Raw genomic sequence first — 24959 nt, 5'->3', positions numbered from 1 at the left:
AGAGAGAGAGAGAGAGAGAGAGAGGCAGAGGGAGAAGCAGGCTCCATGCAGGGAGCCTGATGCGGGACTCGATCCCAGGTCTCCAGGATCATGCCCTGGGCCGAAGGCAGTGCTAAACCGCTGAGCCACCAGGGCTGCCCATGGGATAAGAGCTTTTATTGTTCTTCAGCAACTTTCTTATAAACTGTCGTTCTCAATGGAGAATCTGAGTCAATAAGTCTAAGACAAAAAGACAGCTTAATGGCAACAGAGAAAAGGCCCGACGTATATCTTCGAAAGAGAAAAGTCAGGGAAAAATCAGTGACATCCAAGATCATGAGACCTTCATGGGACTTGAGATGCAGACTTGCCCCACCAGAGTCTTGTTCTGGGTCACCCAGCAGCTTCTCTCAGCCTCCATGAGTCTCAGACAGGACTACACAGCTCAGATGACCCTGTATGAGCTCCCACTTCAAATATGCAGGCTCCAATGCACGAAGACATAATACTGGAAGGGACCACACAGATGAGCCGACATCCTGATTTTACAAAAGGAACAAGGGAGGTTCAGACAAATGAAGTGACTTGCCCACACAGCTAGTAAGGAACTGGTCCGGGATGAGGACCAAGTTCTCCAGGACCTGGGTCCAAAGTTGTGTCTGATTCACCCCACTCCCCTGCCTGAAACGAAAGGCTGACTCCCTGACTACTCCCATCCAAAGCATCCGAGTATAAACAACCAAAAACACATTTGCAGTCAGCCAGAAGCCCGCCCACAGAGCTGTTCACCTGACACAGACGGCCTGACAGTGTGGAACACTATTATATGCCACCCCTGAAAAACACAAATAAAAAAATATATTTCAAAAAAGAAAAATATTTCAGATCAATTACCTTCACAGAGAAATAACGAGACTTATTCTGGGACTTTAAAAAAAAAAAAAAACAAATGATAGTTCACTCCTAATGTTCAGTATGATACTACTTAAGGTTCTCCGGGAAGAATCTAGAAGTAAGTGACTCAAGATATTACAGTTTTAGAATATTACAGATATTTCAGATATTAATATATTACATTAATTATATTAATTAATATATTACAGATATTTCAGTTTTAGAAACTCATTAAATAATAGATAAACATCAGCCTCCACTGGCACTATTTTTTTTTTCAGGGCAGGCTTACAACCAAGGACTGAGGTGAGTTGGTGTCATCATAGGGACAGAGGAAAAGCCATCTGTCAGTTGGCAGCTCAGTTTTAAGCTTATTTTGATAGCAAATAAATTATGTTTATGGTGCCGTGGTAGAAAAACCTAGTTTAGAGGGCTCTGTCTCTGTGTTTGTGCCATTTACTTTCAAGTTTTATTTGGAAGTTGGTCCTGTGCCCAGGTAGATGCATGTGGGAGGAGAAAGTACTGACATTAGGGCACAGGGTCTCGTATTGCTCCAGTTTGATAAATAAAGCCAGTTCCCTTATCTGCAAAACTGAAACTCAATCCAGGATATTTTTCTTTTTCCAATACTAATTCCTCTGCCAAGTGTGTTACCACAACTTAATTCTCAGTCTCTTGTTTGCGTTTCCAAGAAATGATGTTTAATTACCCCAGGAGGGAGATCTAAGGCAGCTCCTCAAATTATCTGCAAACCCTAACTACACGAGTTGCTTTTGGGGGCACAGAGGGTGAGAAGAGGCAGAGAAGTACCGGGAATGGCTCTGCACCTCAGCTGGCAGAGTTTTCCTCACCAATACTCAGAGTCCAAAACACTTGGAAATGTTTCCATCAAACCCTCAATAATAATAATAAGTAATTTTTAAGACGATCCACACAGAATACCATAGTTGGGCACGTACTGGGAGAAAATACAGTTGAAAAGATACCCATTCTTAGGAACAAAAACATTCCTGAAACTCTTGTGCTTAAAATCTCTTTTATTCTGGGGAAACAAGAACACAAAAGCAGGTCCCGATCCATGTTCGCAAGGAAGGGTCTGGAGGATGGAACAGAAGGGAGATTAAAGCTGGGTATTTATAAAGCGAGAATTGCTGTAGTTGTATCTTACGCCACTCGGCCATGGAAGAAGTGTTTTTATGAATAAGAACTAAATCATCAGAGCAAGAACGCAGGCTCACTGCTCTGCAATGACCTGATCGGTGGAGATACACAACCAGCACAGCCCTAGAGAGAACAGCACCCTGACAATGAAATTTATAAGGACACATGGCCATGGAATGAGGTCAGTGTCCCAGATGCCCAAATGTCAGACGGTAATTCTGAAATGGTTTTCTACATTATAATACAACTCCGACAGGATTTTATGAGTCACTGTCATCTCTTCCTGGGACAGAATGTTTTGATATTGCACTGTGATATACAGTTTACTCATTGTGCAAATCGAATGTCCTAATACCCTTAGTCTAAGTCTGGCAGCCTTCACCAGAGAGAGTCAACACGATAATACATAAGGAAGCTGAAACCAGGAAAACCACCAATTATTCATTTTCAGAGGAAAAATAAAAATGCCAATCAGCAAAGATGATTCAAGGTAAAATTCTAGATGTGATTGGGAAACAGCATCTACTGCTAGAGATCAGATTTTATTAAGACTCTCTTTCTTAATTGTGCATGTTCTTCCCTCTAAGAACAGTTTGGTTATCTAGTCTTTAATGAATTCAGCATTTGTTTAAAGATCTTATTTATTTATTTGAGAGAAAGAGAGCGAGCCAGAGAGCGAGCTGGGGAGGAGCAGAGGGAGAGGGACAAGCAGACTCTGCACTGAGCACAGAGCCCAGCTCGGGTCTCCATCTCACAACCCTGAGATCATGACCAGAGCCAAAACCAATGGTCAGATGCTTAATCAGCTGAGCCACCCAGGCAGCCCATGAATCCAACATTTTTAAAAAAAAGTTTTCTGTAATGTCCATCGACAGATGAATGAATAAAGAAGATGTGATATATACATATATATCATATATCACAAAAATTACCATTCTCACATATATATTCAATATTTTTATATATGAGATATATATATCACCAATTTCCACCAAGGTCCACATACACACATATACTTAACCAGGGAGCTCCACCAGTAATCACTGCATTCTGTGATTTCAAAAGGTCGAAATGAAAGTGTTTTCCTTAAATTTCGGTTCTTAGCTGACCAAATACACAAATGGCAAAATACACAGCCTTAAAGATAAGTAAGGAAACACCTCTGTTATCTTCAAAACACTTTGGTGTTTTCTTAGAAACCACCTGCCTATCTAACAAGACATGCACACTGAGTACAGAATTTTCCTTCTTCTAGGATTTTGCTTTGAAAAAAACAAAACTAAGCCTGCTTAAAATGAACAGCTCCATCCATATTTTGGCTATAGCGGACACTGCTGCTATAAACATTGGGCTGCAGGTGTCCATTCAGATCACTATGTTCGTATCCTTTGGATAAATACCTCCGTAGTGCAATTGCTGGGTCGTAGGGCAGCTCTATTTTTAACTTTTTGAGGAAATACTGTTTTCCAGAGTGGCTGCACCAGACGAAAACTGGGTGTTGTATGCAACTGATGAATCACTACCTCTGAAACCCGTAATAGACTTTATGTTAATTAAATTAATTTAAATAAAATTTTAAAAATAAACAGCTCCAGTATGCAAGCTATTTTCCCCAGAAAACACAAAGGTCGAAAATAGAGTTCAGTTCTCAGACTGATGATATAGGTCTCATGCCAAGAGGGGGTGCTTCAAAATCAATACTTACAAACCCAATTCTCTAAAGAGGTGGGAGTTCGCACAAAACAAAACTCTGAGCTCTTTTTATGAATTCCCACAATATAACAAGCCCAGTACATATCAAGTTATTTCTTGCTAATATACACCTAAAACTGTGAGACAGGAAGACAAAACTATACACTTATTTTGTCCATTAATATGCTCACACCTTAATAAATATGTATTAAAAATATCCACTTTAATATCCACATTTTTATTGAAGGTATCCCCCTTAAAAAGCAGCAAACATAAAAGTAATTTCTTAAAAGACCGATTTTATTTCCCTGCATAACTATTAAAGCTTCCTTTGTATCTTTTATGTATTTTTCGTCTACCTCTCATCCAGCACAACATGCTGTCAGTTTTATTTTGCCAAGAAAAATGTAGATCTCCTTACGGCCAGGATTTGTCCTGTTGCTTCCTAGTGACACCGACACTACAGAATAGGAGGGGTATGTACCAAGCCTCCGGGCACTTACTGCCATATTCAGACTACCACGGCAGATGGGGCCCTCGTTACCTTTTCTTCAGTAAGATCTACATCAGTGTCCTACAATGAAAATATGGTAAGCCACTTAACGTAGTTTTAAATTTTCTGCTAGCCCCATTTTTTAAAAAGGTGGAGCTATTTTAATAATATACTCAACATATCCAAAGTGTTACCATTCTAACATATATATTCAATATTTTTATAACACTGAGTATTCAAAATTCGGTGTGTATTGCACGTATATGGTACATCTCGGTTTGGATGCTGCATTCCTGCTGAAAATTCTGGATCATAAAATTAGCAGTTGAAAAACTAACTCACAAGCTCAAGTTTTCCAATCATGGATCTGAGTAGCAGTTTTGAAGCCTAACTTAAAATTGATGCACATGAAGTGCAATGCAATCCAACTCCTCATTCTACCACCACATCTCAAGTGCTCTTTAGCTAAATGAGGCACCAACTACAGCACCGGGCAGCACGGCTTAGGGGCCCACTGGGGCTGGGAGCTGGGATGATACACAGGTGTCCTCCAGAAGGTCTGGTCCATACCCCAGCTCTCCTGTGTCCACAGGAACCCAAGGAAGGGCGCCACGGTAGCTGAATCCAAATAAGGCTCACCCAATGTGGGTAAGCTGGGAAAGGCTGCAAGGGCTGGCCCTCACTGGTCTCTAGAGATGCTGTCCTGGAAGACCCGTGGGGGACCTCAGTAGGTGATGAATGCAAGGCCAGCTCTCAGATGCAAAATCGACTGAGGACATGAGGGCCCAAATCTTATCCTCGAGCTTCCTGAACCAAGGTTATCTTAACCAAGAGCAAAACCCTAAGTAAACACTCTGGATTCCACACCTCCAGAGCTGTTTCTAACCTTGGTTGTAAAACTTGGTCTCCCAAATAACATTTTAAAGTCACGCCACCTCTTCAATATATATGTTAACAGGATCAGCCAATTACAGCCTGTGTCACTGTCCTAATCCAGTTCCAGATGATTCTGTAAATAGTGCACACCCACATGCCCTGCAAAACACAGCAGATGAACACACAGCTGGAAAGACATTGTTATCTTCTCCGGGGAGGGAGGTGTCAGGGTGAAGACATAATAAAATTCTACAAGTTTTTTTTTTTTTTTTAAAGATTTATTCATGAGAGATTGAGGCAGAGACATAGGCAGAGGGAGAAGCAGGCTCCCTGCAGGGAGCCCGACGTGGGACTCGATCCCGGGTCTCCAGGATCAGGCCCTGAGCCAAAGGCAGATGCTTAACCACTGAACCACCCAGACATGCCACTACAAGTTTTTTTTTTTTTTTTTTTTAAGATATAAATATAGTGACCATTTTTTTCCCCTCAAATTAAAAAAACAAACCAGGATTCTATGGTCTGAAAGAGGCTGTATATATAAATCAGTATTATCCTAGGAAATCTGCCTTTTGAACATAAAGTAAGGTAGAAAAAAGTAGAGAATTGGATACAATTAAGTGTCAAAAAACGAGGTTTAAATGATTGACTTCTACAGCCATCCAAAGGGGAGAGATCATTTTAGATTATGTTTACAAACTCTCACCAGAATGAAAAGTAAGGCCAACCCAGGACCTGAGCGCCCACCTCCTCCTCTTTCTCTTTTGTTTGATTTGACAATGGAGGCCACGAACAGCAAGAAAGGGAAGAACAAGGCAATGGAGACACTAGCTGGTGGGTATCTTGATAACAACTCATAAAATACAAACACAACCTTTTCTCCTCCCTTCACACGGCTTCCTTCTAAATGGATACCTTCCATTATACGTCAAGAGGGTCCCTTCCCCACCTGCCAAACCCTCAGGTGGCTGTGTGTGCTTGACTGTGGACAATAGGTCACCTCCTCCCTGCTCTGGGCTAATTCCCAGTCACCCCCTTCCCCCAGGCCAGACCTGGTTGCCTCCCCACCTACGCTCTCAGAGCCCACTAACCTCTTCTATGGTGGATTCACCCTTCTTTTAGTTTCTCGTTAGAGATATTTTTAAAATTATTTAAATGTTGTCTGTTACCCCCTAGGCTGTGAGGCAGGGATTACATCTGCCATGTTCCACATGTAAGCATATTTCCTAGCACAAAAATCCCCTACCCAGTAGGCGTTGGGTAAGTCTTTCTGGTTGGATGAATTAATTAGCTACTTGGTTATTTAAATCTAAGAGCCCCTTTTCATTCTGAAATTCTAAAACTCCCTATGAGACTTTCCTTGAGGAAACTCCTTCCCTTTCAAATAAAGAGAAATGATCAGTCATCAGATGTTTATAAAAATATGTGATTTCTTTCATTGTACCCTTGTTGCTAGCTTTCTCAAAATGCAGTTGTCAATCCTAGGGATCATGCAGGGGACAAAGTGGTTGCCAAACTTGGGGAAAACTGATGTTCAGGTCTTGTTAGCAAAACTGTCACCCTCTAAGGATGAAGAATTGAGATGCTGCGTCCCAGCAACAGCCCTGGAACTCAAACCCCAGAACCACGTCACAAAATGGCTTTGAGGTGTTTGGGATCCCTGGGTGGCGCAGCGGTTTAGCGCCTGCCTTTGGCCCAGGGTGCGATCCTGGAGACCCGGGATTGAATCCCACGTCGGGCTCCCGGTGCATGGAGCCTGCTTCTCCCTCTGCCTGTGTCTCTGCCTCTCTCTCTCTCTCTCTCTCTCTCTCTCGGTTCATGGAGCCTGCTTCTCCCTCTGCCTATGTCTCTGCCTCTCTCTCTCTCTCTCTCTCTGTGTGACTATCATAAGTAAACAAAAAAAAAAAAACAAAAAAAAACAAAAACAAACAAACAAACAAAAAAAAACCAAAATGGCTTTGAGGGCACACGGGCCTTGGGCCTCATGCTGGTGCCCAAACGTGGAGCATGTGACAAAGGGGCTGACCTCAGCAGATGCAGTAGATGGCGGTACTCTACGCTCACTCTATGCAGAAATTCCTGACCCCACTTTAAAGTATGATGACAAGTTAAGGGTCGTGAACGGCTAACCTGAACAAAGCCTCTGTGGATGCTAAGACATGATTAGGATGAGGCTGCTTCCACCTGGCTCATTCGGCTGGTTCCTACAGCGCAGAGCACATAATCACACACCTCACGTAGCCCCTTCATGAGATGAGCCAGCAAGGGAGAGCCAAGTTTCTAAAAAGAGGATTACATTGTTTTCTGGCCATTTTGCTTAAAAGAGGTGCATTTACTTTCCAGAAGAATTATGGAAAACAAAAGCATGTTCATCAAATACTTATTATGAAAAGACCTGATAGCACCCTATGAAGCATTTACTTCTTTTTTCCAGAATTTACTCCAATTGTGTCTTACGGTCTTTTCCTCAAACTGAATGGAAATAAAAGTCAAAGTTACCCCAAACGACACGAGGCACTGTCAGTGGAAAATGTGATGAGCAACAGACACAACAATGTGTAAGTCTCTTTTTAATTCCTAAGCAAATCAGCTGTCCTGATGAGAGTACTGTCTCCCTTCTCCCTGTCTGCACCATATCTGGAAAAGACATGGGGACATGCCCACACTTCTCTCCTGACCTATGACTAATGTTAATGCAAGAGATTAGGAAACAAAACTGGATTTGGACTAGGGTAAGTAAAGGGGGTCCACTGGGCCCCCAAGTTCTGGTCGCTTTGGAAAGGCATCCATGACCTATGACACCCCTTTAACAAATCCCTGACTGCTTTGATCATACAATGGGGTCACAACGCATCCAAAAGCGATTCTTAGCCTAACCTCTGATCACAGAGTGAGTCATCACCTTTGAACTCAGGCTATCAAACTGGTATCTGGTGAGGAGGGAAGTCAAGACTACCCTACAGAGAAAATGCCCCACCCTCAGCCCTGCTCCAAAACTAATTGGTTATTATTAATAGTATTAGGACTAAACAGGGGCACCTGGGTAGGTCAGCTGGTTGAGCATTCGACTCTTGATTTCAGCTCAGGTCATGATCTCAGGGTCATGGGATCAAGCCCCAAGTGGGGTTCTGCAGGCAGCAGAGAGTCTGCTTGAGATGCTCCCTCTCCCTTTCTCTCTGGCCTTGCCCCTCCCCCCCCACCACTTTGTGCACATGTCCCATCACACTCTCTAAAAACAAATAAATCTTAAAAAAAAAAAAAAAGAAAAAGAAAGAAAAAAAGAAATAAACAGATGCACCGAGGGCGACAGATCCTTCTCCCAGAGCTGAAGACCAACATCGCAGAGAACCTCAGCTCTCCATTAACCATCTCTGCCATTCCCCACCTCACCCCTCACTTGCATGGAAGCCATTCACCTGGTTGGTAGGCAATAAATGACAATTATCTCCCTAAGGAGTCTTAGGTCCTGAGGTCTTTTATTATGCTGCACATGATATTGGTAAAATGGTACAATTTAAATGTTGTGCAGGGAGGGGTTGGTTATCTCTGCCAGAAAATAGCTGACACTAAAAATGTTAATGAACAGTTTTGATCTCAACCCCAGGGAGGCAACAGCTTGCATCTTCCTTTACCTGGCCATCTTTTCAGAATCCGGCCAGCATCTGCACGCTCCACACACTCAGTCGGCTAGAACCAAGAGAAACACGCATTCTTCCTCTCAGCTATTTCCACTGAAGTGCAGTTGTGTGTACGTGGGTGTTGCAGCAGAGTATTTGGGGCAGTTTGTATGTGAGGGGTCTTCTTCTGGTCACTTGAGAATATACAGAAATGGAAAGTTCTATAGCCTGGCACCATGTGAGAACCACTTCTCTTCATTCAGATCCAAGTATCTGGGTACTCAGAGACCAACAGGAGGCCAGAAACCACAAATATCTGAATGCAGACTGCATTAGTTTCTTGTGGCTGCTATAACAAATCAGCATAAACCTCTGAGCCTGAAACAACACAAATGTATCATCTTACGGCTGTGGAGGTCAGAAATCAGAAACCACCTTACAGGGTTAAAATCTAGGAGTTGAGGCAGTCCTGGTGGCTCAGCGGTTTAGCGCTGCCTTCAGCCCAGAGTGTGATCCTGGAGACCCAGGATCAAGTCCCATGTCGGGCTCCCTGCATGGAGCCTGCTTCTCCCTCTGCCTGTGTCTCTGCCTCTCTCTCTGTCTCTCATGAATAAATAAATAAAATCTTAAAAAAAAAATCTAGGAGTTGGCAAAGCTGGGTTCCTCCAGGAGGCTCATTCCCCGCCTCTTCCAGCTTCTAAGGGCTGCCCGCATTCCTTGACTCGTGGCCCTGTGTCACTGTCCTGCTTCCATCCCGTCAATCACATCTCTTCTGACTGGTCCTCCCACCTCCTGTTTATAAGAATGCTTATAATTTTGTTAGACAAACTGGAAAAATCCAGGATAATCCCTCCACCTCAAGATCCTTCACTCAATCACATCTGCAGACTCCTTTCTGCAGGAAATGTATTCACAGGGATCAGGATCTGGACATCTTTTAGGGGTGGGGGTCATTATTTGACCTACCACACTAATGAATTCTACTTCAATGTAACCGGAAATTGAAAAGCCTTTGGAAATTGGGGTTTTCATTAAAAAAAAAATATATATATATATACTTTCAGCCTACTCATGGATCAAATTAGGTTGAGGTCTTTCTGATTCAGTATTTTTCATCATATGACCGTGGTTACCCCAAACTCCCTTTCTGTGCCTCAGTTGCTCCACCACTAAAAGCTGCATTGCCCTGTTAGATCCAGAAATGCCAAGTGGGGCCCATCTAATGTAATGTCTCATAATGTTATATATATTTAGACAGTGGTTTCTTACATCCCTGGAGTCGCTCAGCAGACGGCCTTGACTATCAAGACAAATCTAAAACCCGCCCAGGGAGGCAACAATGGCAAATGGCAAGCCACCATAATGTCACTCAACAAACATTTACATCTAGAAACCTACAAAGCACATGGCTCAGCACTAGATACTAAGGGGAAGGCCGAAGATAACAGAAGAATATGCCCACTAGAGAACAGGAAATGCACAGAAGGAAAAAACCAAAATGTGGCAAATGCCACACCAGAAATGCTTGGAGTCATGCCCTGGAGCCTGAGCTGGGAGTCAAAGCTGGCTATTCAGACAGTGACATCGCAGTCAAGGTGGCCCGTGAGCCTAAGTTTACACATAAGTAGAACTTTACATCAACCTCACCAATGAGAAGAAATAAAATGGATCACGGTCTAGGACAAGAAAATCCTCACTCAGAATCTATTCCTCACTTATGCATATTAAGTTTCCAAATAAAATAGCCTTGTTTTTCAATAGAAAATAAATTAATCTTTGTTTTGAAAAGGTCCCAATGTACAGGAAAGCACAAAAATAAATATCCTTCCCAAATCCCACCCAGTCACAAAAGGTGGGACTTTTCACTTACTCCTCCAGACATCTCTCTTCAAAACTATAAATAAAATATTCATACTTCTGAGAGACCTGGGATTTCTTGGTTCACCCCAAAAACAAACGCAGCCAAGTGAGACTAGGGAAAAAGAAATGCTATTATAACTATCATCAGTGAAGTGAGCAAAAGGTGACAAATGACAAGCAGGAAGGATACCAAAAAGTTCTAAAATCAGACCTATGCCCTGAGGAGCCCTGTCACACTGGAGCTTTAGTGAAGCTAAGGTCAGAGGGCATCTATATATTAAGCCACAAACAACTGATGCTCACAAGACAACGAAGAGGAGGAGATACATCATATCATCAGCTTAAGCTGCAGAAGGTAGAGTCTTTCAGAATAACTGCCACCAAAAAATGGTTATAATGAGAATTTGGGAACTTAAAGGAATACTTCAATGACCTGAAAAGCTAAACCATCCTGAATTCCTGTTTTCTCCCACGGTTGGGAGAAAGTCCTGCCCCAGAGGTGGGCAACCCAGTCCTTCCTACTCACAACTTCTCCACTAACCCTGCTGTGTGACTTTGGGGAAGTCACTTTGTGTCTCTGAGTCTCTGTTTCCTCCGGTGAGGTAAGTGTTGAACTAGATCAAATCTCCTAAGGTTTGGCATCTTATAAGTGAATTGTCCCTATTAAACCTAAAAATAAGAATTCCCATCACACCTTCCAGTCATTTATCACCAACTACAGCTTGGTGTTGGCCTCACGACCAGAAACGTATCATCCTGTAGGCAGCACAGAGACTGAATGAAAAAAGAAACCTAAAAATCAAAACTATTCAACTCTCTGCTTCAGGAATTTATCACATGAAGAAATACCCAACTTCCCCTATTGGGATGTTTAGAAATCCCAGTCAAGAATGCCCAATAAAAATATTTACAGGCACAGGATGAGAAAAAAACATGCCATAATTTTTAAGAAAAGTGGGGGAGGATAGAAAGGAATGAGAAGAGGAGGAAGAGGAGGAGGAGGAGGAGGAGGAGGAGGACGATGAGGACGACTTGTTCTCACGCCCTCAGCACATAGAATCTGTGGAACCTCTCAACAGAAAACACGCCCCAATTTCTGTACCTCTGCTCTTGCAGCACACAAGTATGTTTCCAAGTGGAGAAGAATGGATAAAAAACACAAGACTGCTGTAGAATAAATACATAAAGTAGCAATGGAAAGAACACATTATTGTTCAAGAGTCAGGAAGTTCTGGAGCCCAGCCCAGGAAAACACTCTGTAACCTAAGGTGCGCCCTTCCAAGTCTTGGTCCGTGTGTTTATAAAGGACTCAGAGAGATAATTCCAGACACGTGTGTTTTAATGTCAACCCAACTTTTCTTGGAGAAAAACCATTTTAAACTAGGGATGATAAGATTTGGAATGGGTAAGTGAAGATCACTCTTTGAATATGCTCCTCAGGGCTGCTGGATGCTAACTGGATTGTCTCTCCTGGGGACTCAGGGGGCTAACTTCTTGAGGAAGCGGCACCACGGCCTAATTGCCACTCGGCCCAAAGTTGTTCTCATCCAGCTGATATCCAATATGGCCCAGGACATTCCCATCTGCCCCTTTCCCTCTCCTCAGTGCATTAGGACTGTGGCTAGCTTGATCATGGTGAGCATGCGGTCTGGTTCTTCAGAGTCAGGGCTGAGAGCTGTGGATAATGCTGGGATGAGATCTAAGTTCACCTAGCTCAAAGCACGTCACGAATTCCCACAAGATAGTTCTGGTGCATCTCAGTCCTGGGATCATGAAAAAAAAAAAAGAAAAAGAAAGAAAAAGAAAAAAAAAGAAAGAAAGAGAAAGAAAGAAAGAAAGAAAGAAAGAAAGAAAGAAAGAAAGAAAGAAAGAAAGAAAGAAAGAAAGAAAGAAAGAAAAGAGAACTTTGTAGGAAGTCAGAGGCTGAAGGGAAACCAGACCAACAAGACTTACAATCAGCCTACTTTGCTCAAGTGATAGGGTTCATGCTTATGCAATATCATGGGGGAGAAGGCAGACAAATTTAACTCCGCATATAGGAAATAACACACACACACACACACATTCATGAGAGTTCGACTTGAATTTCAAATAAATAACCAATAACTTCTTAGGGTAATTATGTCCTAAATATTGCATAGGAGATACTAAAACATTATTTCTTGTTTATCTGAAATTCATATTTAACTCTTGCATGGGACATACCTATCCTAAAAAAAATTCATTGTTTATGTGAAATTCAAATGCAAACTGGGTATTCTGTACTTTTTTAAAAAAATTTATTCACTTATTTATTTTAGAGAGAGAGAGAGAGATAGAGAGGGAGCGTGAGTGTAACGGCAGAGACAGAGAAAAGACAGTCCTAAGCAAACTATGCTCTGAGCACGGAGCCTGATGCAAGGCTCAACCTCATGACCCTGAGGTCATGACCTGAGCCCACACCAAGAGTCGGACACTTATCCAACTGAGCCACCCAGGCGCCCCCAGCATCCTGTACTTTAATTTACTATTTATTTATTTATTTATTTATTTATTTATTTATTTATTTATTTTATTATTTTTTTTTTTTTTACTAAATCTGACAACCCATCCCTAATTGCTGAATACTCCTTCACGGTGTTCTATAACATGAGGAAAAATTTCATTGCAGCCAGCAAAATACATTGGGTGGGGGCGGGGGGGGGTGTTGACAAGCTAATTTTAAAAGGAAAGTTCAACAATATTAAGGACAAATGATTTTAGAGATGATCACTGTATGCCCCAAAAATCTGCATATCGTTGAAATTAAAGGGTTTATTATTATTTGAAGCCGAGTTGTGGATGTGTGCAGAACATAACCTCTCTCGTAGCACTCTGAATATTAAAGCATCCGACTTAAAAAGGTGAAGGTAGACTGAAAGGTGTTTTTAAATACTTACAACCGGTCAATACTTAAGAAGCTTTCTACTAATAGGATTAAGTTGTCGAGGATAGATACAGTTCTCAACTTTCCGATGGCATCCAGTATGAGAATCCACGATTCTCCGCTGCAACCACCTGCTTCAGTGCCACATAGGAAATCTCCCCCAATTCTCTTCTATGAGACCCAGAATGTGTCTGCGGACACCTGCTCTGGAGGGAACCCATGGGGTTACGGAAGGAGGCTGGCTGGGGATTTCAGGGAAGACCTGAGTCAGGGTCAGGAGGACGAAACTGGACAGCTTCCCGATACCTCGGATCTGCACAGTGTGGCTCTGTTACTCAATTGGACACATCTGAGCTCCCAGTAAAATACCACACCAAAAAGAAGTCATCTGGAGATTGTCCAGGTCCCCGAGCATGAAATGAAGAAGAAGGCTTCTCCTTCCTAGCTCACTGAAACTGCGGCAGGCACGAAATTATTTTTAAAATGGAGCCATAAAATGCAGTCATTTTATTATCAAAATACAGCCATGTGTTCTGGCTGCAAGTTTATTTAAACTTACTTTCTCGGGGTGCCTGGGGGGCTCAGGGGTGGAGCATCTGCCTTCAGCTCAGGCCGTGATCCCGGGGTCCTGGGTTCAAGTCCCGCATCGGGCTCCCCGCAGGGAGTCCGCTTCTCCCTCTGCCTGTGTCTCTTACGAATTAATAAATAAAATCTTTAAAAAATAAATAAGTAATTTATATACTCCCCAAATGAATGAGACCATATAATGTTTGTCCTTTTCCGATTGACTTATTTCACCCAGCATAATAAAAATTAGTGAAAGGGAATAAAGGGAAAAGAGAAAATGGGTGAAAATATCAGTGAGGGTGACAAAACATGAGAGACTCCTAACTCTGGGAAATGAACAAGGGGTAGTGGAAGGGGAAGTGGGCGGGGGGTTGGGGTGACTGGGTGACAGGCATTGAGGGGGGCACTTGGTGGGATGAGCACTGGGTGTTATGCTATATGTTGGCAAATTGAACTCCAATAAAAAATATTAACAATAAAATAAAATAAGTAAACTTACTTTCTTTTTTTGTTAATTTTAAGTACTGACTGATGGCTGTCCAAACCACTCTGACCATGCAGAGTATCGGCCTGGTGTTCAGAGAGAGTATGGCTAGAGGGGGATCAAAAGCAATGCCCCCCCTTTTTCTAAATTTTATTTATTTGAGAGAGAGAGTGAAGATGCGCACACGGTACCCACAGGGGCAGGGGCAGAGGAGGAGGGAGAGGAGAGGAGAAAGAATCTGAAGCCGACCCCATGCTGTGGGCCGAGCCTGATGTGGGGCTTGATGGGGGCTCCGTCTCACAACCCTGAGGTCATGGCCTGAGCCGAAACCAAGAGGTGGAGGCTTCACCAACCAAGCCACCCAGGTGCCCTGAAAGCAATGCCCTTTGACTAATCAATCGATAATAACAACACAGAGGATTTTCTGGGCATCAGCCATTGTGCTAAGAGCTTTGCATAAATTTACCTCATTCAAACCTCACCACACCCCTGTAAATTAAAAAGAAAAAAAAAGACTCCTCTTTTTATCGAATCCCATGGGAAGACTAAATCTGCAAGAAGTTAGTTTGTCTAAGGTACAGAGACAAGAAACTGCAGGAGAATAACTCAGATCCACGACAGACTTATCCAAAAGCAGCCCTCTTGGTCCTGAGTGGACACCCCATTCCAGATTAAGTGACACGTGTTCCGGGTAGTGGTCACGGCACTGCCACCGACACAGTAAGGGACCAACAAAAATGCACCTGAATTTCTCCAGGTCTCAGTCATAGAATGAAGCTAGATCATCTGCAAAGACCCACCGATCTTCAAAAATCCAGGCTTTTTTAAATTTGAATTTAAGATTCCTCAGGGCCAGTTGTTCTTAGCTACATTCCTTGTACCTGACCCCTCCGAGGCAGGACACGTTAAGTGGCTTCCTCAAGGCTACACGGTTAGAATGAGATTCAAAGTCTGATGTTCTGAACCCACATCCCGTGTAGCCACTATTAAACCAGAGCTGGATCCATGATCTCTAATTTATGACAATGCTGCAAGTCGGTAGACACAACATCATCCAGGTTACAACCCATCTGCAAGAGACCAGCTACTAATTCTCAGGTTTATCAAACAGGCTCTTTCCTCCCAATAAAAAAGAAAGTAGCTGACAACTTGGACTCATTAGATGACTTCAAGAGCTGTACAGCAGAGCTGACGCCAGGACGCAAGCTCGTGTTGCTAAACATCGGCGACCTTGCAGAGAGACCTGCCACCGGCAGAAAGCACCCTGGTCCTGCAGGATCTTCCCGGGGCAAAAAGAAACTCAACGGGGCTGGGCATGGCAGGTACAGGGTAGCCAGCCACCTAAACAGTGCTATGGAAATCCTCATTAACCTAAGACTTAAATTCTTTCATGGTTTTGTGACACTTCTGGGGGAGCCATGCCCCATCTGGATTTAAAAGGATTGGATAAGAACATTCAGATTGCCAGAGGACACTGAATCAGCCTTAGGGGATGAGGCTTTGATTTATTTATTTTATAAGATTTATTTATTATTATTAATTATTATTTTTTAATCATGAGGCTTTTGTTTATTTTAGATTTATTTATTATTATTTATTCATGAGGCTTTTGCTTATTCATTTTAGATTTATTTATTATTATTAATTATTGTTTATTATTTATTCATGAGGCTTTTGTTTATTTATTTTAGAAGATTTATTTATTATTATTTATTATTTATTCATGAGACACGAAGAGAGAGGCAGAGACACAGGCAGAGGGAGAAGCAGGCTCCCTGCAGGGAGCCCAGTGTGGGACTCGATCCTGGGACCCTGGAATCACGCCCTGAGCTGAAGGCAGATGCTCAGCCACTGAGCCACCCGGGCGACCCTGGACGAGACTTTTTGAAAGCCTCTCTGTACCTATGATCAATCAGGTCATTGCTACTCATCCCGTGTATTCATTTTTTTTTTCATTCTGTAATCTTACTTTTCTTTAAAGAGTCTTTTCACCATTTGGCCTCAGACAAAAACTTCTAAACACAGGCAGTCTCCACCTCCCCAGCCAGTTACCCCTTGGGTCATTCCATTCAGTCTGTGTATCTCTTGCTGTATATAACTCTGTTTTCTGTAAGAAGAAAGGCACTGGAGAAAGAGGCAGAAAGACTACCAGACCTGAGGCTGATGCATTTTCTCCCCAGGCTGTGTTAATAAAGCATGAGAAGGGCAGCCCGGGTGACTCAGCGGTTTGGCACCTGCCTTTGGCCCAGGGCACGATCCTGGAGACGCGGGATCGAATCCCACGTTGGGCTCCCGGTGCATGGAGCCTGCCTCTCCCTCCGCCTGTGTCTCTGCCTCTCTCTCTCTCTCTCTCTCTCTCTCTCATGAATGAATAAATAAATAAAATCTTAAAAAAAATAAAATAAAGCATGAGAAAAAGAGAAAAAAGAGAATCAAGCCCCTCCCTTCAAGGTATCCTCGAGGCAGGGGACAGGATGCCATTGGAAGTGGACAGGAACCTATGCTTTTCACAGACAGGGTGGACTGCTGTATGAGTCCCATCCTGCTGAGCCTTCCTTTGTGAACAACGTCTCCCTCCACACACAAAGCTGTTTCTATGAGAAGCTCAATCTGCTCCCATCTTCAAGGAGGAGCAGCACAGGAAAAATTCAACGAGCCACTAGAGCTAGCATGACTTTTACAATCAGATGGCGTTAACTAGCCACATAATCCCCCGCAATACAAAATCAATCATAAATCATAAGCTGGAAAGTTGACTATTGTGATGGAACATGGGGAAAAAAAAAAAAGAAAATGCATATCCTTGGCAAGAGCCATTATACTCATTACAACAAATACTTTAGGTTCGGTTGTGTGTGTACATGTGTATGTGATGCTGGTCAGGATGTAAAATGTATTTCTTACCAGGGGTCATGATTTTAAAAGCTTGGAAAAACATTGTCTTAGGCTCGCTAGTAAACTCAATTTAGGGTAATAGCAGCGAAGGGAGCGGCAATAAGGACCATGACCCGAGGAAAGGCAAACAAAAATGAATAAAAATAAATACTTCCTTTGAAGGGCTGACCGTACAATTCACGGTCTTGAATCCCAACTCTTGTTATTCTTGGCTTGAACTGATTCAGCTATCTGGTAAAACGACTGCAAAACACCTGAAAGATGTCAAATGCAGGTGTTTAGAAGGCACTTACCAAAAAAACAAATAACATCAAGATCTGAAAGGCAGGAAGCCACATTCCCAACCCAGAAAGATACTGCTAACATAAAAATGTGCACATTGCTGTGTTTAAAAGCCTGGCCCAAAAAAAATTAAATTAAATTAAATTAATTTTTTAAAAAAATTAAAAAAAAAAAAAAAAAAAAAGCCTGGCCCGAGATGTCAAGGCACACTGCAAAGCCTGCAGATGGCCCCAGGACACCAGAGAGGCAAAATGTCACACAGGCAAAGCCCGAGCCTGAGATAATAGGACAGGATCATTTTCCTTTAAAGGACTAACATGTTCAACACAACTATCACATTTAACACTGGGTAACATTTAATATCCGGAACGTATAAAGAAAAATGACAACTCAACAAGAATAAAAACCACACAATTAAAAAACGGGCAGAGAGCGTGTAGACATTTTCTCCAAAGATCTACAAATGGCCAAGAAGCACATGAATAAACGCTCCACATCACTACCTACCAGTACAATGGGAATCAAAACCACAGTGAGATCCCTTATCCCCACTGGGACGACTGCTATCAAAAACGAAACAACAACAGAAAACACCAAGTGTGAGCAAGGATGTGGAGAAAACTGGAACCCTCAATGCGCTGCTGGTGGGAATGAAAAATGGGGCTGCTATGGAAAAGAGCATGGTGGTTCCTCAAAAAGCTAAAAATAGAATTACCATATGATTCAGCAATTCTACTTCTGGGTCTATACCCAGAGGAACTGAAAGCAGGGACTCAAACAGATTATTTTCACGCCCACATTCACAGCAGCATTATTCACAACAGCCAAAAGGTGGAAGCAACCCAAGTGTCCATCAACAGATCAACGGATAAACACAATGAAACACTCGTTCAAGGTTTTAAAACACTCAGTTTTAAAAAGGAAGGAAACTCTGACATATGCTACAACTTGAACGGACTCTGAAGACCTTATATGCTAAGTGAGATAGGCCAGTCCCAAAAAGACAACTTGTGAATGAGGCCACTTAGGTGACATCCTGAGAGTATCAACCTCATGCATACACCGAGGAGAAGGCTGGTTTCCAGGATCTGGGAGCCGGGGCAGTGGGGTACAGAATTTCAGTTTTGCAAGATAAGAAGAGTTGTGGAGACTGGCTGTACAACAACATGAATACACTGCACACCACTGAATTGAGCACTTGTGTGTGTTACCACAATTAAAACTACACACACACACGTACACACACCCCCACATGAGTGTTTCATTCTGGGGTGTGTAGGCCACAGTGCTACCCACGGCTCTGTAAGCAGGGCACGACGTGCCAAGAGCTGAACCCTACAGTCTGCAACAGGGCACATTTCCCTTCCCGAAAGCCCATCCCGGAAGTTCTGACACTTTAATTCATTGTCTAACCAGACAGCCTCAAACCAGAACCATTTCCTCAAAACACAGAGCAAGGCTGTGTCGTCTGTGTGTCCTCTGCTTTCCCGGGATGGGGTGGTGGGTGGGGTGTGAAACTACAAAAGAAAAAGTCGTAGGGAGGACTGAAAGGTAGACACTTTTTTCCTCCTTGCATTTTTGGAAACTGGACTTTTTCTTGGAGCCTGTAGGGTTATCACCCATTCGGTTGCAAAAGTTTCTATAAACCTGCAGCCTTCCCCCCCCCACCCCGCCAGACGGCCAAGTTCCTGGGTCGACTATTTTTATACTGATTGTACACTAACCTGGGGGCCCCCGGGGCTGCAAAGGGACCAGAGAAAAACCACCCCCAGGGCTGCTCGAAAGAGGCCATTTTATACAAAGAGAAGAGGTGATTCTAGAACTTGTGGTGGAAAAAGTACACTCTGCATGGACTTGACTCTGAAAGTGCCTCAGAAACGTGAGGTCAAAATTCTGCTCCATTTTGCTAGCACTGTGGTTCTAGACTGGCACACTGGCACATTTCCACACTTGTAGTGACCAACCAACTACAGGATGGTGGCCAGAGCCTCCCAAAGGTTCCCAAAACTTCTGGATCTGTTGGTGACGTACTGTGGCTTATAATCTAACTACGCTCTTGGAAATTTTGGAGAAAACAGGTGGGATGGAAAAAGAGAAGCTCCCACTCATGGTTGATCCTCATTCTTTGTGGTAACTCTGTCCTCTAACGTCACCTTGAACACTGGGTTAGCAAATACCAAAGCACTGTTAGGAGGGGACGTATGGGGTTAGGTTGCCTGTGTACCTCCAGACACACTGTCGTCAACCCATCGGTGCATGACCTTGCTACTAGGCGTGTTTCTGTTTTACAAAGCCCTTCTTTGGGGAGCCCTGGGTGGCTCAGTCAATTAAGCATCTGATTCTTGATTTCAGCTCAGGTCAGGGCCTCAGGGTCGTGAGACAGAGCCCCGCATCAGGCCCCATGCTCAGCCGGAAGTCTGCTGGAGATTCTCTCCCTCCCTCTCTCCCTCTGCCCCTCCCCCTCCCCATGCCCATGCATGTTCTCTGTTTCTCTGAAATAAATAAATCTTTAAAAATAAACAGAAAATAAAAAAACAAATCCTTTATTTGATCTATGTTGTTGATCCATAAGCACTACACCCACGGTATGGGCCCTATAAACTCACGCCTGAACAGAGCTCCTAATATACACATTTTCCCCCAAAAGACACATCACACCTTCTTTTGTTTCTCAAGCATTTATTTAAATTCTAGTTAGCGAACATAGTGTAATATTAGTTTCAGGTGTACAACATAGAGATTCAGCACTTCCATACCTCACCCTGTGCTCATCACAACAAGCGCCCTCCTTAACCCCCATTACCTATTTTCCCATCCCCCACCCACCTCCCCTCTGGTAACCATCAGTTTGTCCTCTGTAGTTAAGAGTCTGTTTCTTGGTTTGCCTCTCTCTCTCTCTCTCTCTTCTTCCCTTTTTCATTTCTTTTGTTTCTTACATTCTACATAATGAGTGAAATCATATGGTATTTGTCTTTCTCTGACGTATTTTGCTTAGCATTATACTCCATCCATTGTTGTTGCAAATGGCAGGATTTCATTCTTTTTTCATGGGTAAGATTCTATTCGTGTATGTGTGTGTGTGTGTGTGTGTGTATGCGTGCACGCATGTCCCATATCTTTGTCCATTCATCAGTTGATGGGTACTTGGACTGCTTCCATAATTTGGTTGTTGTAAATAATGCTGCTATGAATATAGAGGTGCTGATATTCCTTTGAATTACTATTTTGTACTCTTTGGGTCTTGCACTAGGCAGCCCTTTAGCACCAGCTTGGAGCATTTTATTTATTTTTTTTTAATTTTTTTTTCAGCTTGGAGCATTTTAAATAGTAAAATCACCAACAAAAAGGACAGAAACTGCAAAAGTGTGGCCTGACTATAAAGGACACAATACAGGAGCTGAAGCAAGAAGAGAGATCACTGCCGAGTCCGACGTCAGCCGTTAGCACCTCAAATTTTTTGCCACTGTACACATCTGCAAGTGACCCCAAAAGTACCGTGAGTATTGATTTGGGGTCACAAATAAGCCCTAGCAAGTGGGCAAATTCACAAAAACAGAACCCACAAATGATGAGGGTACAGTGCATTAGCTCACCTGGGACCTTTCCTACCCTTCAGCTTCTGATAATAAATACAAAACCTGTGCAAACCTATTGTGGTGACTCTTTTAAAAAGCCATTTGAAAACCGAAGTGTTTGGCACTGTATATGCTGGGCACAAGTGACCACCTGCTGGAGGCAGGGGAAACTCACCCCTTGCTCCTCAAATTCAGCAGCCCCAGCACTGGGCAGCAGCCTTGACCACCAGCACAAACCACCGCATCCGTGTGACTTTGATCCAGTCAACAGCCGCTGGTCTACCCACGATGGGATGTCCCACCATCTCCAGAAGGCACTTCCTCAAATCGTTCCCTTTGTCTATTCATGCCTTTAAAGTCTCCTCTGGATGTAACTTCGAGTTAGAATTCAGGGGCATTCTTTCGCACGCTGACAAAGCTATCTCTGTTCTTCCCAACATTTCATTTCCATATGTACGCTTACGAGGATTGAAAAATGCCCCACTTTTTCCTATTTACAATTCATGGCAACACCACGTGTCTCACACTATAAAAATGGAAACAAGACAGACGTGATGCAGCTGATACAAAATCTTTGAACAATTGTTTTTTAAAAGATTTTACTTATTTATTTATTCATGAGAGACACAGAGAGAGAGAGAGGCAGAGACACAGGCAGAGGGAGAAGCAGGCTCCATGCAGGGAGCCCGACACGGGACTCGATCCCAGGACCCCAGGATCACGCCCTGGGCTGAAGGCAGGCGCTAAACCGCTGAGCCACCCAGAGATCCCCGATCTTTGCACAATTAACAAAATAATTTTTTCTCTCTCCAGAGAGGTAAAGACTCGGGTTGATCACCACTCTAGCACACTACACCAAAACACGCTGCGCCTCCTCCAGGCAGAAAATGTTCCGGGGCACAGGAGAGGCCCTGGGTGCCCTGGGAGTTCAGCAGGATCAGAGCACTTCTTCAGAGCTTCAGGGAAGTTCAAAATTTACCAGCCAGACATTCTATTAGAATGAAAGAGATAAGCACTCAAGAGTGTGAGCTTCCAGGGAAAGAGCCTTTTTTTTTAAGACTGCATTCATTTATTTGACAGAGAGAGAGAGAAGAGCGCATACAAGGAACAGCAGAGGGAGAAGGAGAAATAGGCTCCCCGCTGAGCAGGGAGCCTGATGTGGGGCTCGATCCCACGACCCTGGGATCATGACCTGAGCTGAAGCCAGACGCTTAATGGACTGAGCCACTCAGGGGCCCGGGGAAAAAGCCAATTTTTTTATTGTCTCCCTCCCCAATCACAGCCAGACAGTTCTCTTGCCAGTCTTCCACTAAAATAGGAAGTCCTGCTCTCTAACACTTCTGCTTTTTAAAAGTCTCAAAACTGGTTACTTTTTCAAGGCCTTTTTGACATCTCAACTAAAAAAGCTTTTGAGCACTAATGTTATGATCTGCTATGTTGAGTTGGAAAGCTACGCTCACTGCTTTAGAACTGCCTTCCCGCCTTTTTACCATATCTTTCCTATGCAAAATATTAAAAAAAAAAAAAAGGTTGAGCCATGGTTTTGTGATTTCACGAGGCTGAGTCTGCTCAGTGCCCATGGCCAGCAAAAAAGTCGGCGCCTGGGCCAACCAGCGTGTGCCTAGGGCCCTTCCTGTCCCTTTTGTTTCCCGGAGTCAATTCCTGTCAGGTGCAAGTGCTCCAGCAACTAGACTCAGGACACAGGAACTCACCCTGAGTCATAGCTGGAACCCATCTTCTCTTCGGAGCTCACGATGAAAAACAAACGAAAAGCTAAAATTACATTTTCAAACAGAAAAGGTGGGTGGACGTTTAAAGCACAGATGTGGCTCCAGCCCCCAGCTGGAAACGTGCAGGCAGAACAGATGTCAGTCATAAACCCAGGAGCCCTACAAAGGTTCGTTTATATCCAGCACGGGTCCCTAAGTGAAAAGGCGGACGGGAACATAAAGCCACACCACCCTCGCTTTGCTACCCGTTCTGAGTGTGCAACGTGGACATACGACCTTGGAAAGGAATCCGAAAACGCTATGGGGCTGCTGGGCAGGTGGGCCACACTAGCAGCGAGGACGTGACCTATCACCTCCCAGATGGGGCCCTCTGACAGGCAGCACCATCAGAAAACACTCTGGCTACTTTGAACAGCTGGCATCAGGCCTGCTCGTCCCCTCGGTTCCCCGGAGAAGGAAGATGAGTGGCCCCTCTGCTACATTCATTCCGGTCTGCCATGCAGGGGTACGGTTCTTGATGGGGTCTGGGGCCAGCAATGGTATGAGGTTAATTGCTACTGTGGTGGGGGTAGGAAAAAAAAAAAAGCAGAACTAAAAAAAAAAAAAAGAAAGAAAAAAAAGCGGACCTAGAAATGATCGTCATGAAGCTGGTTACTAAATAAAAGCTGAAAACTCAGAATAAGGTAGGAGAAAATCCAGAGCCTGAAGAATGAGAGGACGTGAAAGCGGTATTGGAAACAGCATTGATGGGACCTAGATGAAATCTCTTTATGAGGCTTCTTGTATAGATGTAGACCGGAGAGCCACCTACCCTGGAGTCCATCCAATTGTCCTAAATTCCAGTCTTGTTATCTGATCTCCTTACGGTCTTCACGTTTCAGACCTACGTAGGTTTTATTTTTAGAAGGCACCGGCTACACACTTGGAAAGTAGGGTCAAGGGTCAAGATTTCAGGATTTGCGGCCACTGTAATTTGATTTTATTCATCACAGCTACCTGAAGCCATAGGGACTGATTCAGTCAACCTGAGAAACTTTAAACAGGAGATCCTGCTGGCAACTCAGCTGGAAGTCATCTCTCCCTCCACCAAACTCCCAGGGCTCCTGGGGTCTGTCCCAGGGCCCCACCTGGCTCAAGGAGGCAGCATGTAATGGTTTGAAGTCCAAAGGTCTTTATTCCCCGGGGAGATAAGAAACCATTTATTACTCTGTAAGGATCTTCTCACTAAATTTTTCTTGGAGTTCAAGTAGCACTAGCACTTGTCCAAAAACAAGGGTCCCCATATCTATCCTGTGGTGACTTTCTTAAAAATCTCATAAGCAAATATATTTTTGGAACAATTCTCTATTAGCTTGGGAATTTATTACAGTGCATTCTCATTTTGCTTAAACATTAAATGTGCATTTTCCACTTTTTTTTTCCTGAAATTAAGGAGGGTCCAGTGAAGAACAGAAAGATTATAGGTAATAAAGGAAAGAAGAATGGGTATCTTGACTTGTTTCCTGGAAGTCTAACTGACTGCCTGGGTTCAAATCCCAAATCCTCCACTTACTGGCTGTGAGATCTTGGCCAAGTCACTTAAACTCCCTGTGCTTCGGTAAGCAGATTAATAGTCACTACCTCATAGGATTACAGTGAGGATTAAACAGGTAAACCAAATATGTAACACCCCTAGAGTTGTTCCTGTCACATAGTAAATGTCATATGCGAGATAACCCTTAGATTGTTATTATTATATCTCATTTCAAATCTTGTAACATCTGAAATTGTAATACTTAATCCATAATGATACCTTTAAACTTTACCACATCAGATTAAAATTGGCTTCACACGGGAAATGATACATGATTAAAAAAAAAAATAGCTAACAACAACAACAACAACCAGTGTTCTTTCCTCTATCATTACTGTGGGCCTAAGTGAACCAAAGCCACCACAGTGAACAAACATGA

General features: G+C 43.3%; 1 protein-coding gene across 4 annotated transcripts in view; it reads right to left on the bottom strand.

Moving 5' to 3' along the window:
• The window catches only part of LRCH1 (leucine rich repeats and calponin homology domain containing 1), a 200531-nt gene that overhangs the window by 139192 nt on the left and 36380 nt on the right, over positions 1–24959 (bottom strand). The window lies entirely within an intron of this gene.

Source organism: Canis aureus, chromosome 17, assembly GCF_053574225.1.
Source record: "Canis aureus isolate CA01 chromosome 17, VMU_Caureus_v.1.0, whole genome shotgun sequence".
Lineage (NCBI taxonomy): Eukaryota > Metazoa > Chordata > Mammalia > Carnivora > Canidae > Canis > Canis aureus.
The sequence above is the reverse complement of the archived record's forward strand: the minus strand, read 5'-3'. Positions and strand labels throughout refer to the sequence as shown.